Below are 13835 nucleotides of genomic sequence, written 5' to 3' on the forward strand. Positions count from 1 at the left end.
CTCATTGATCTTTCTACTGTTTTTCTATAATAGTCTCTATTTTCTCTATTTTATTTTTCCTGCTCTAATTTTTGTTATTTTCTTCCTTTGCTAACTTGAGGCTTGGCCTATTATTCTCTTACCTCCTTGAGGTATAAAGTTAGGTTGTTTAGTTATTTCATTTTTCTTAACGTAAGTTTTTTGATTTTTTGTTTGTTTGTTTTTAAGACAGGGTCTTGCTCTGTTGCCCAGGCAGAAGCACAGTGGTGTGATCATGGCTCACTGCAGCCTCAACCTCCTGAGCTCAAGTGATCCTTCCATCTCAGCCTCCTGAGTAACTGGGACCACAGGCAGATGCCACCATGCCCAGGTAATTTCTTAATTTTTGTACAGAGGAGGTCTCACTATGTTGCCCAGGTGTGTCTCAAACTCCTGGGCTCAAGCAATCCTCCCATCTCAGCTCTCAAAGTGCTGGGATTACAGGCATGAGCCACCATGCTTGGCCTCAATATTTGTTGCTCGTTCAGTATTTACTGCTATAAACTTCCCAGTGAAAGGAGATTTGAAGGGTGGTTTTAACCTTCTCCTTTATCTTAGGTGATCAATCACCTCAATTTACCCTGGACTGTGGAGGTTTCTGGGATACTGGGTTTGGGATGCTAAAATCAGAACAAGTTGGTCATCCCATCTTTATCTTCCCCCTATATATCCAGTATAATATACATCAGTGCTTTAAAATGGAATTTATGTTTTATGGGCATTAGCAATTCAGAAATGTGCCTGTACACAGGCAAAGGGAAAGAACAGGGGAGCCACAAATAGGCTTAGCCACATACAGGTGATACACTCACACTTAGAGTATTGGGCACCAACAGGCGAAGTTTCTGATTAAGAAGAGAATTATAACTGAGCAGAGCATTGGAGGACATCCTCTTATGGAACCTGAGAAGCCTAACCCAAACTATTTGCAGCCAGGTCACCTACCTCTGAAGGGGTCTTGGTGGATGGTTAGAAATCAGCATAAGTTTAATAAAGCTGGTTCCCGTTATCACACATCAACACATATCCTGAATTATACCTAGCAAACTTTGCAGCTTCTACTTTGGAAAATCCTTCTACAGTCTATCCAGGTACTGAAGCTGCCAAACTGAGCAGTGTCCTTGAATGTTCCTGTCTCCTCACACCCACTTACTAAGGCCTCTCTCCTTCACAGTGACTCCATTCACATGCTCCTGTCTTGTCATCAAGCCCTGTTCATCTCTCACCGTCTCTCACCTGGACCATTGCCAGTTTCTGAGCTGCCTGCTCTTGAATACCAGCTTCCTGAAAATATCACCAAAACGATCTGGTCATAAGACAAAGCAGAGTCTATTGCTCACTGCAGTAACAGAGAGCTCCGTCTTCAGAGTCATGGTAACATTTCGGTGAGAGGACAACCCAATCACACTGTTTAGGAGATTTTGGATTCTGACTAAGGTGAGTCTGACAATGTGGGGTCTTGGCAAATAATCATGATGAAATAGTTTAAGATTAGAAGACACAGCAAAGTAAGGATTTTGAGGCAAAGGGTTCAAACAATCTTGGAGTATAAACTGCTTTTTATTGATGTAACTCTGAAGATGTTCCTGGAGTAAAAAAAGGAAGTTATTTGCAAATTTTACCTCCAGGGTGAGAGCTTCTGGAATAAGAAATTTCTGCTGACGAAGATCGTAAACTGTGTGGGTGTAGATCGTTTTGCCTGTCACCTCCATGCCTCCTATCTCAAACTCTTCCACTTCGATAGCAACAGCAACAATAATAACAATAGTTACAATATTAGTAGCAGCAAATATTTAGCTCTCATTAAATGCCAAGCACTGTCCTAAGCATTTTACAAATACTGTCTCATTAAAGTTCGCCATAATCCTATGGTATTGGCAACTATTATTGTCCACATTATACAAATGTAAACACTGAAGCAGCTTAGAGAGGACAAGTTATTTGGCCAAGTCACACAGTACCTTCCCACTGTCAGAGTTCTATCAGAAATGAAAATTTGATAATTGCACACTCTTGCATAAACTTTTTCAAAGATTCCCTGTTGCCTAAAACATAAAAATCTTGATTTCTTCAAATGGTACACAGAACACTCCATGATCTGGCCTCAGTCCCACCTCTCCAGTCTTCTTTATTGTATAAGTTGCTCTACCCATTCCTGGACCACACATGATGCTGTTTCACGTCTTCATGAATCGTGCTCATTTGGAGTTTTTACTCCTGGTATCTACTCATCATCCATCTAATAAAACAGTAGCCTGGGGAAACAGTCTCTTCCCTCACTTTCAGCCTGTTTGCATTGTCCCCACTTAATGTGAACTGAGAGTAAGAAGGTGCTGGGATTGTTGCACTCTCTTACAGGAAGCAGGAGAATTAACCAACACTGAGGAGAAATGGGGGGATACAAACTCTGTCATGAGGCTGTCCTGCAAGCCCTGGAGCAAGCTGAGCCCAAGCCTGTTCATTTATATCATCCAATACATTTGATTGTTTAAGGGAGAGTGATTTTTTTTTAAGCAATTCCATCGGAAAAGGTCTTCATTCACACTGCAGTCTGCTAGAACATATTTCTTCAGGCTTTCAGACTAGAACACCCTCACCTTTCAACATTCAGCTCAGATATCACCACCTCCATGAGGTTTGTTTTTGTTTTTTTTTTGAGACAGTCTCGCTCCATCACCTAGGCTGGAGTGCAGTGGTGCAATCTTGGCTCACTGGAACTTCTGCCTCCAGAGTTCAAGAGATTCTCCTGCCTCAGCCTCCTGAGTAGCTGGGATTACAGGCACCCACCACCACGCCTGTATAATTTTTGTATTTTCAGTAGAGACAGGGTTTCACCATGTTGGGCAGGCTGGTCTCAAACTCCTGACCTCAAGTGATCCACCCGCCTCGGCCTCCCAAAGTGCTGGGATTATAGGTGTGAGCCACCGCGCCTGGCCTATGAGATCTTTTCTGACTATCTGTGTCCCCCATGGCCTTGCATAAATGTCCACTCTTTTCTCTGACTTCCACAGTATCCTAGACAGAATTAATCACCATTATCTAAAATAGGCCATTGAACTTACTTGAGCACATATGTGTGATTTTTTTTAAATCAACTTTATTTTTTAGAGCAGTTTTAAGTTCACAGCAAAATTAAGTGAAAAGTACAGAGAATTTCCATATTCCCATATACCCTCTACCTTTCCTGTCCCCAATATTACCTCCCCACTTTTATTTATTTATTGAGACGGAGTCTTGCTCTGTCACCCAGGCTGGAGTGCAGTGGCGCCATCTCAGCTCACTGAAACCCCTGTCTCCTGGGTTCAAGTGGTTCTCCTGCCTCAGGCATGCGCCGCAACGCCTGGGTAATTTTTGTGTCTTTAGTATAGATGGGGTTTCACCGTATGGGCCAGGCTGGTCTTGAACTCCTTACCTCAGGTGATCTGCCCACCTCAGCCTCTCAATGTGCTGGGATTACAGGCGTGAGCCACCACGCCCAGCTGTTGCTGCTACTTTTAATGGCAAAACCCACAATTACTTTGCACCAACCTAATAAATTGATAAAGTCAATTAATTTGCTTAATTTTGATTAACCACTCTTAAGGGAAAAAAAATAATTTTAGATATTTTTTCCTCAAATAGAAACCATAACAATCGAGGGGGAAAATACGGACTTACTGATAACCTTTTATAATTTGGCTGAATTCAGCTTGTCTTTATTCTCCCTGTGAAATAAAACCTTACTGAAAACTAAACACCGCACCTGAATTAAAGTGTCCTGTCAGGTTTTTTTCCTGCCCACAAATATTTCTGTTCAGGAAATTTGATCTTTAGGAATCTAATGTCCTTTCCTCACTGCCTAAGCATGCGACTGAAATAACAGGGTGGGTGGACTGATCCCTCATGTGTGGTTACAGAGCTGCGGGCTCAGGCAGGTCGAAGTTCCTTCTGTTCACCAGGAGAAGAGAAGAAAGAATGAGGAGCTGGAGACAGTGCACTTTTGTGGGTCTCCAGCTGCATTCTTTCCCAAGCCATTTCTACAAACTGCATGAGGGAGGTCAGGGTACACCTGTTTCCTAGGAAGCTGGACTCCACTTCGCATGAAGTGCAAACAAGGAAATAGGGATGGAGAGTGAAAACAGGGAAGAGTATGAGTGCAAAAACTTGAAAAAAAATAATATGCGTTTTTGACTTAGGAGGGCAACAATAAACCAATGGGACAAGAGAGAGGAAAGCCTTCCCCAGGAATCTTTCCTCATAACTTTGCGTGGTAGGTGGGCTGTGGGGAGAGACATGATTCAGTACTGCTGTGTCACTTAACAGTTGAATCTGCCCTGGAGTGCAATGTCAGACGATGAGAAATTGCCTACTCTAATTTTTATAGCCATTTAAGAATGTTTCCCTCTACCTGGGCACTATTGACATTTTGGGCTAGATAATTCTTTGTTGTGGGGGTGGAGGCTGTCCTGCACATTATGAATGTTTGGCAGCATCCCTGGTCTCTACCTGTTAGATGCCAGTGGCAACCCCAACCCAACCCCAAGGCATCATCTTGTGATAAAGATGCCTCCAGACATCGTGAAATGTCTCTTGGAAGGTAAAATCGCCCCTGCTTGAGAACCCCTGATTTATAGGAATAATTTCGTTTCCATCGCAGTGCCTGTCTCATATTGGGCAGAGTGTTTACTATGTGAAAGTTACTGACTAGGTACAGGTTTACCTTGGTGAACCAAATATTCATGATTGCTGCTCGTATGGGACTTAAATCTGATGAGTGAAAAGATGGATGGGTGAATGTGGGATGTCTCAAAAAGCAGATGTGATTTCTCTTAGGAATCAACCAGTGTTAAAAAGAAAAAATGTCACCCAGCCTACTTCCTTTCTACTCAATCACAGGAGGTTAAAAAGAATCCTTGTGTGAGGCAGGCCAAGGAGTCCCCCATCAGATAACTCAGGGAAAGAAAGCAATAATATTGGCTGGGCATGGTGGCTCACACCTGTAATCCCAGCACTTTGGGAGGCTGAGGCAGGCAGATCATGAGGTCAGGAGTTCGATACCAGCCTGACCAACATGGTGAAACCCCATCTCTACTAAAAATACAAAAATTAGCCTGTTGTGGTGGTGCGTGCCTGTAATCCCAGCTACTCAGGAGGCTGAGGCAGGAGAATCGCTTGAGCCTGGGAGGCGGAGGTTGCAGTGAGCCGAGATCATGCCACTGCACTCCAGCCTGGGTGACACAGTGAGACTCTGTCTCAAAAAAAAAAAAAAAAAAAAAAAAAAAAAGGACAATGATACCTATGGACTATATGACAAGCTTTTGGAAATATAACGAAACTAGATACAGTATATTACAAACAATTTTCAAATACTAGACTGCTTCAAAATCAAATAAAAGGGTTGGTAAAAACAGATGTCTGGGCTCTACCTTATGTTTTAAAATCTACGAGGGTGAACCAGGTATGATTAATTCTTTTTTAAAAAAGATATATACATGTACACATATATTTAATTGAGACAGGTTCTCACTATGTTGTCCAGACTGGTCTCGAACTCCTGGGCTCAAGCAATCCTCCCACCTCGGCCTCCCAAAGTGCTGAGGTTACAGGCATGAGCCACCACACAGCCAGCCAGGTATGATCCCTTCTTATTATTCATGGTAGTTATGTTCTATAAACTCATAGCAAACACTAAATTAGTGAATATTGGACTATTGCTGCAAGGGGAAATATAAGATGAGGCTCCTGAGAACCTCTGGTCACTACATTTTTGTCAATTGATATGCCATTTGCGTTCTATAGGTTCATTTTCCAACTTCCTTGTAAAACAAGCCAGTCTCACCAGGGTTGAAAATCGTCTCTTCCAGTAACCCTTTTCCCCTGGAACACTTAGCAAATATTTAAAAAACTGTTCCGCAGCATTCTGATCTGCAGAACCTACCCCTCCCACAGGTTTAACATTTTTCCATGCCTCATCGCCTTTTGAAATGTGTGGGCCAGTCAGCACTAGCCACAAAGGGTTTAACACTTTTCCATAAATTTCTTTGGCTTTCAGCCTCACAGAAATGCTGTCCACTATGTTTTTTTTTTTTAATCTGTCATCATCTCATGAATACACCCATTTAGCCACTCTTCCATCTTATTCGTAGATCTAAGATGCACTATAGATGTTACTTTAGCGCTTCCTGGAGCAGCGTCACACCCGACTGGGAAATGTCCCCTTCCTTTTCAGGTGTACAAGATTGTTGACTCACTCACATTGAACTGTAAGTCATGCCTGAACAAAGCTTATCTAGCACACATTTTCTCTCTGTAAAGCAGGTCACAGCCTTCCTGCACTTACGAACACTAGGCAGCGCTTTCAGTGCTATGCCTGGGGCCTATTTACTTATTATTTATTGAATATCTAATTTTAGTCCCAAAACCTTTTATTCAGTCCTCAAATTGTTACCATGAAAGAAATGATAAATTGCAATTTTATTACCCTATCACTGTGTATCAAGCCCTTGTTACAAAATCTCCATTTACTGTCTCCAAAAAACCAACAGACAACCCACAAATTATATTACCTAATGATCTGTTAACAGATGACCCAAGCTTCTCCAAGTGTGCCCCCCGACCAGTAGCAACATTACCTTGTTTGGCTGGTGGTGATGGCTCACTCACACCTGTAATCCTAGCACTTTTGTAGGCCAAGGGGGGAAGATGGCTTTAGTCCAAGAGTTCGAGACAAGCCTAAGCAACATAATGAGACCTTGTCTCTACAAAAAATAAACAAAATTAGCCAGGCGTGGTGGCACACACCTGCAGTCCCAGCTACTCAGAAGGCTGAAGCGAGAGGGTCACTTAAGCCCAGGAGGTCAAGTCTGCAGTGAGTCATGATCACACCACTGCACTCCAGCCTGGGTGACAGAACAAGACCTTGTCTCAAGAAACAACAACAAAAAAGAAGAAAAAAATCACCTTATCTGAAATGCAGTTTTCAGAACCTAACTTAGAACTACTAAAGTAGAGACTTGGTAGGTGAAAACCAGCAACCTGTGCTTTATCAAGTGCTTTTTTTTTTTCTTTCTCCTTTTCAAACAGAGTCTCACTCTGTGTTCCAAGCTGGACTGCAGTGGTGTGATCTGAGCTTAATGCAGCCTCCACCTCCAGGGTTCAAAGGATTCTCAAGCCTCAGCCTCCCGAGTAGCTGGGATTACAGGTGCACACCACCACACCCAGCTAATTTTTGTATTTTTAGTAAAGATGGAGTTTTGCTATGTTGGCCAGGCGGGTCTCCAACTCCTGGCCTCAAGCGATCTACCCACCTCAGCCTCCCAAAGTGCTGGGATTACAGGCATGAGCCACTGCGCTGGGCCTTTATCGAGCTTTTTAAGTGATTCTGATGCATCCTCAAGTCTGAGAACCACTGGAATAGACAAATGTTTATTGACATGAAAAGTCCACAATACAATGAGTTAAATAAGAACACACTGCAAAAGAATATATACAGTGTGATCCTAGTTTTGAAATATTTACACATATGTGAATGTATAAAAACAGATCTGTAAAGCTATACTTTAAAATGGTATTGTGTCTGGAATTAGTGGGTTATTGGTCTCACTGACTTCAAGAATGAAGCCGCGGACCCTCGCAGTGAGTGTTACAGTTCTTAAAGGCAGCGTGTCCGGAGTTTGTTCCTTCTGATGTTCGGATGTGTTCAGAGTTTCTTCCTTCTGGTGGGTTCGTGGTCTTGCTGGCTCAGGAGTGAAGCTGCGGACCTTTCTGGTGAGTGTTACAGCTCTTAAGGCGGCCCGTCTGGCGTTGTTTGTTCCTCCCGCTGGGCTCGTGGTCTCGCTGGCTTCAGGAGCGAAGCTGCAGACCTTCGCAGTGAGTGTTACAGCTCGTAAAGGCAGTGTGGACCCAAAGAGTGAGCAATAGCAAGATTTATTGCAAAGAGCGAAAGAACAAAACTTCCACAGTGTGAAAGGGGACCCCAGCCGATTGCCCCTGCTGGCTAGGGCAGCCTGCTTTTATTCTCTTATCTGGCCCCACCCACATCCTGCTGATTGGTAGATCCGCGCGGTCTGTTTTGACACGGTGCTGATTGGTGCCTTTACAATCCCTGAGATAGACACAAAGGTTCTCCAGTCCCCACCAGAGTAGCTAGATACAGAGTGTCCACTGTGCATTCACAAACCCTGAGCTAGACACAGGGTGCTGATTGGTGTGTTTACAAACCTTGAGCTAGATACAGAGTGCCGACTGGTGTATTTACAATCCCTGAGAGAGACATAAAGGTTCTCCACGTCCCCACCAGACTCAGGAGCCCAGCTGGCTTCACCCAGTGGATCCCACACGGGGGCTGCAGGTGGAGCTGCCTGCCAGTCCCGCGCTGTGCGCCTGCTGCTCAGCCCTTCGGTGGTTTAATGGGACTGGGCGCCATGGAGCAGGGGGCGGTGCTTGTCGGGGAGGCTCCGGCGGCACAGGAGCCCACGGTGGGGCGGCGGGGGGAGGCTCAGGCATGGTGGGCTGCAGGTCCCGAGCCCTGCCCCGCAGGAAGGCAGCTAAGGCCCAGCGAGAAATTGAGCACAGCAGCTGCTGGCCCAGGTGCTAAGCCCCTTACTACCCGGGGCCGGTGGAGTCCGCCGGCCCCTCTGAGTGCGGGGTCCGCTGACCCTACCCACCCGGAACTCGCGCTGGCCCGCAAGCACGGCGCGCAGCCCCGGTTCCCGGCCGCGCCTCTCCCTCCACACCTCCTCGCAAGTTGAGGGAGCCGGCTCCGGCCTTGGCCAGCCCAGAAAGGGGTTCCCACAGCGCAGCGACGGGCTGAAGGGTTCCTCAAGTGCCGCCAAAGTGGGAGCCCAGGCAGAGGAGGCGCCAAGAGCAAGCGAGCACTGTGAGGACTGCCAGCACGCTGTCACCTCTCAGTAACAATTGTTATCACCGGGTAAGGAGGTTACAAGGGATTCTTTCCTTTTTTTTAACGTTTCATTTGAGTTTCAGATGTTTCTACCATGAATAACAATTTCTTATGCAATTTTAAAAGAGAGCAAAATAAACTCCATGAGGAAGAATTTGACAGATAAGGACCCATCTGTGTCCCCGAGTTCCATTCCCTGCCTGTGGAATCACTCTCCTCATGCTCATAGCCATCAACAAACTGGTACCTACAGAGCAAAATTTCCCTCTGGGTCTCTCAAGCAGGCAGAAACACAATTGCTTTTCTTGATGTCCCTTAGCACAGCTGGAACTTTGTATTAGTCAGGGTTCTCTAGAGGGACAGAACTAATAGAATAGATGTATATATGAAGGGGAGCTTATTAGGAGAATTGACACACACAATCGCAAGGTGAAGTCCCACAACAGACTATCTGCAAGCTGAGGAGCAAGGAAGCCAGTCCGAGTCCCAAAACCTCGAAAGTAAGGAAGCCGACAGTTCAGCCTTCAATGTGTGGCCAAAAGCCTGAGAGGCCCTGGCAAACTAATGGTGTAAGTCCAAAAGTCCAAAAGCTGAAGAACTTGGAGTCTGATGTTCAAGGGCAGGAAGCATCCAGCACAGGAGAAAGACGGAGACCAGAAGACTCAACAAGTCTCCTCTTCCATCTTCTCCTGCCTGCTTTATTGTAGCCACACCGGCAGCTGATTAGATGGTGCCCACCCAGACTGAGGGTGGGTCTGCCTCTCCCAGTCCACTGACTCAAATGTGAATCACCTTTGCCATCACCCTCACAGACATACCCAGGAACAATACCTTGCACCCTTCAATCCAATCAAGTTGACACTCAGTATTAACCGTCACACCTATCTGAAAGAAATATTTAATTTTGTTAATTCTGTAAATAATTTTTTAAAAATTCTGTTGATAGTTCAAGTCCAAAAAAATTGATTAAAAAAAATTCTTCAGGGTTAAGTGGCTACTCTATTCGCAGTAGCCCTTCTTCTAAGATTTTTCTTTCTAGTCTTCTTTCCCCCTCACTCAGCTCTGAATTCCTGCCAATAACTGAGAGTGAAGAGAGAGTCACCTTGCTTCCGGGTCTCTCAGTCCTCTAGTGGCCTTTGGCTCCAGATGTTTCCTTAGCACTTGCATGGTACCCAGAGTATTTTAAGTGGTGACTGATCTGCAGGTGCAGATCTCACTTGGCCCCCATAGCATTGGGACCCATGCAGATTCCATTGTGTTACAGTGACTGTAACTTATTTTAAAAGATCTCAGCATATACATCCTGATATTTTGTATCTGTTATTTGTTTATTTAGAGACAGGGTTTCATTATGTTGGCCAGGCTGGTCTTGAACTCCTGACCTCGGGTGATCCACCTACCTCGGCCTCCCAAAGTGCTGGGATTACAGGTGTGAGCCACCACGCCTGGCCAATATCTGTTACTTAGATGAAGCCAAAACCTTCAGATAATTTATAATGCATAGTTAAGGCATGATCAGTTCACATTAAATCAGAAAAGGTTCCATCCCAGAGATGGCTTCATCAAACTAACACTTTGCTATTAAACATACTGAATGTCTGAAAAGGGATTTCACTGGAGAAACTAGTAACTTTTGTCAAGAAGCAGTTATTTAGCATGATTCTTAGAAACGAGCTCTCATTTGTGATGCTAAAGGTATTCAAAATATGAGGACTGGCTAAAAATACCTTAAAGAGACTCCTAACTCTTGTATGGGCGGGGGTGTAACAATTAAAGAAGACCTAAAATCTAGCTTGCTCCGTGAGTTGTCCTATAAGCAGCTGTTGGTATAGGAGGATTTCTGAATGATGCCAGTTGGAAGAGAGAGACTCCTGCTTCTGAAGTGCTGTTGTGTGCTACTTGTAAGCATTTCATGCAGTGTGTGATTGGATCACCTAAAAGAGTACAGAGCTAGAATTTCATTACACCAACAGGACAGTACCAACTCCTTAGTGGTGACTAACGAATGTTTGCATAGTAAACACCTATGTGGGTGACAGGATTTGAGCTAAGATTTCTTTCCTGTAACCTGATTGTGAGATTATGAAAGAACAGCTAAATCTCACTCCCTTAAATTTCTTTAGTGTCTACTATCTTCTAACAGAAACAATCTAAGGGTTGAGCATGACCAAACTGACTTGAATCAATTCATTGTGTTCTTACATAATTTCCTGTAAGGACAGACACCCTTCATTCCTTTGAGGCACATCCTTTTATCCTTATCTAGGATCCCTGGTGAGGTCTTCTGACTCTTTCATGCACCACTCAAGACCAATATAATCTTCTCTCATGCTACTTCTGAGCCATGAGGAACCTGGAAGGAGGGCATCTCTGTCCTTTTCGTGGGACAAAAAAGTGAATGTAGGAAATCATATCAGCTAATATCACATATCATCCTTCCATACCTGTAACACATATACAGGAGTACAGGAGTTAAACACAATAGCAAGAAAGAAATTCCTTCAATTAGGCCGGGTGCGGGGGCTCATGCCTATAATCCCAGCACTCTGGGATCCAAGGCAGGTGGATCACCTGAAGTCAGGAGTTTTGAGACCAGCCTGGCCATCATAGCAAAACCCCATCTCTACTAAAAATACAGAAATTAGCTACGTGCGGTGGCAGGTGCATGTAATCCCAGCTACTCGGGAGGCTGAGGCAAGAGAATCGCTTGAACCTGGGAGGCAAAGGTTGCAGTGAGCCAAGAGCGTACCAGTGCACTCCAACCTGAGCGACAGAGCGAGGCTCCGTCTCAAAAAAAAAAAAAAAAAAAAAAAAATCCTTCAATCAAATTCCCCAGTTCTTACACAGATACCTCAAAATAGGGGTGTTATTGATATTTTTGGGTAAGAGGAAAATCTTTCTTTTGCCCAACTATCCCTACCTTGTAAGACTTTTAGCATTCTTTGACCTTGCCCACTAAAAGACAACAGTTTAAATAAAATTTTTAAAAGATCATTAAATATTTTGAAATGCCTCCAAATGGAAAAAAATTGGCCTGGTTAAGAACTGCTGTACTAATGGTCTCCCAACTGTTTCAGAGCTCTCAGGGAAGGCCACAGAAGGCTTCAGTGGCTGAATAGGAAAGTAGGTGGTTGAGGGGTCAGCCTCCTATCCTTGCCTCAGAACACAGAATATGCCTCAGGGCAAAGTGACTGACTTCCCAGGCTGTGATGATAGCTGTTATATTCTTTTCGAGAGAGGGGATTTCACTGTCACCCAGGCTTAAGTGTAGTGGTGGGAATCATAGCTCACTACAACCTTGACCTCCCAGGCTCAAGCGATCCTCCTACCTCAGCCTCCCAAGTAGCTGGGACCACCACATGTGGCTAAGTTTTTAATTTTTATTTTCGTAGACATGAGGTCTTGCTAAGCTGCCCAGGCTAGTCTCTAACTCCTGGGCTCAAGTGATTCTCCCACTTTTGCCTCCCTAAGTGCTGGGATTACAAGCATGAGCCACTGTACTGGGCCCCCCATTATATTCTTCATAAGTAAAAGCATATCCAGAAATTTTCATTTCCAGTTGATCTTTACGCTGCTTTCTTGACCATTTCTCTGAAGGTGCCTGGAGCAAAAATGTGTCCAGAATTGGTGGGTTGTTGGTCTCGCTGACCTCAAGAACAGAGCCGTGGACCCTCGCAGTAAGTGTTGTGTCCCGAGTTTGTTCCTTCTGATGTTCAAATGTGTCCAGAGTTTCTTCCTTCTGGTGGGTTCCTGGTCTTGCTGACTTCAGGAGTGAAGCTGCAGACCTTCGCAGTGAGTGGGCGGCACATCTGGAGTTGTTCGTTCCTTTCAGTGGGTTTGTGCTCTCACTGGCCTCAGGAGTGAAACTGCAGACCTTTGCTGTGAGTGTTACAGTTCACAAAGGTGGCACGTCCAGAGTTGTTCCTTCCTCCCATCTGGAATTGTTCATCCCTCCCCGTGGGTTCGTGGTCTTGCTGGCTGGCTTCAGGAGTGAAGCTGCAGACCTTAGCACTGAGTGTTACAGCTCATTGTTACAGCTCATAAAGGCAGCCTGGACCCAAAGAGTGAGCAGCAACAAGATTTACTTCTAAGAGGCAAAGAACAAAGCCTTGGCAGAGTAGAAGAGGACATAGTTAACTGAGTAGCCACTGCTGACTCAGGTGGCCTGGCTTTTATTCCCTTATCTGGCCCCACCCACATCCTATCGATTGGTCCATTTTACAGAGAGCTGATTGGTCCATTTTACAGAGAGCTGATTGGTCTGTTTTACAGAGAGCTGATTGGTCCATCTTGACAGAGTGCTGATTGGTGTGTTTACAAACCTTTAGTTAGACACAGAGTGCTGATTGGTGCGTTTACAATCCTTTAGCCAGATGGAAAAGTTCTCCAGGTCTCCACCCAACCCAAAAGCCCAGCCGGCTTCACCTCTCAATGGCACTGGCCGCCAGGACTTTTGGGCACCTACCCCGGGCATTCTGGCAACCCAGAGGGAGCTCGTACCCGGATCAAGCCCAGCAGGTGCTGAGTGTGGGACCCGCCCCGAGCCCATGCCCACCTGGAACCGGAGCTGGCCCGCTAGCGCCACAGCCCCGGCTCCCGCCCTCGCCTCTGCCTCCACACCTCCCTGTGAGCAGAGGGAGCCGGCTCCCGCCTCGGCCAGCCCCAGAGAGGGGCCCCCACAGCACAGCTGCGGGCTGAAGGGCTCCTGGAGTGTGGCCAGAGCAGACGCTGAGGCCAAGGAGGCACCGAGAGTGAACGAGGGCTGCTAGAACGTTGTCACCTCTCAAAACCACGTGAGCTTTACCATCCAACATAATATCCTTTCATTATCTCCTCACTATAGTTCTAGAACTATCATTTGCACATTTTATGTTAGATATGATGGATCAAAATTGTTTACCAGAACTTAAATGGTAAAAAGAGGCCATATTAATTA

General features: G+C 45.2%; 1 long non-coding RNA gene across 1 annotated transcript in view; it reads left to right on the top strand.

The window, feature by feature from the left end:
- The first annotated feature begins 211 nt into the window (after positions 1-211).
- Positions 212-13835, top strand: part of LOC129524689 (uncharacterized) — a 97734-nt gene continuing 84110 nt past the window's right edge. The window contains exons 1-4 of the long non-coding RNA XR_010130240.1: positions 212-349; positions 1193-1455; positions 7081-8926; positions 12497-12576. This is a non-coding gene — a long non-coding RNA (uncharacterized lncRNA). The remainder of the gene's footprint in view (positions 350-1192; positions 1456-7080; positions 8927-12496; positions 12577-13835) is intronic.

This window comes from Gorilla gorilla, chromosome 13, assembly GCF_029281585.2.
Source record: "Gorilla gorilla gorilla isolate KB3781 chromosome 13, NHGRI_mGorGor1-v2.1_pri, whole genome shotgun sequence".
Taxonomy (NCBI): Eukaryota; Metazoa; Chordata; class Mammalia; order Primates; family Hominidae; genus Gorilla; species Gorilla gorilla.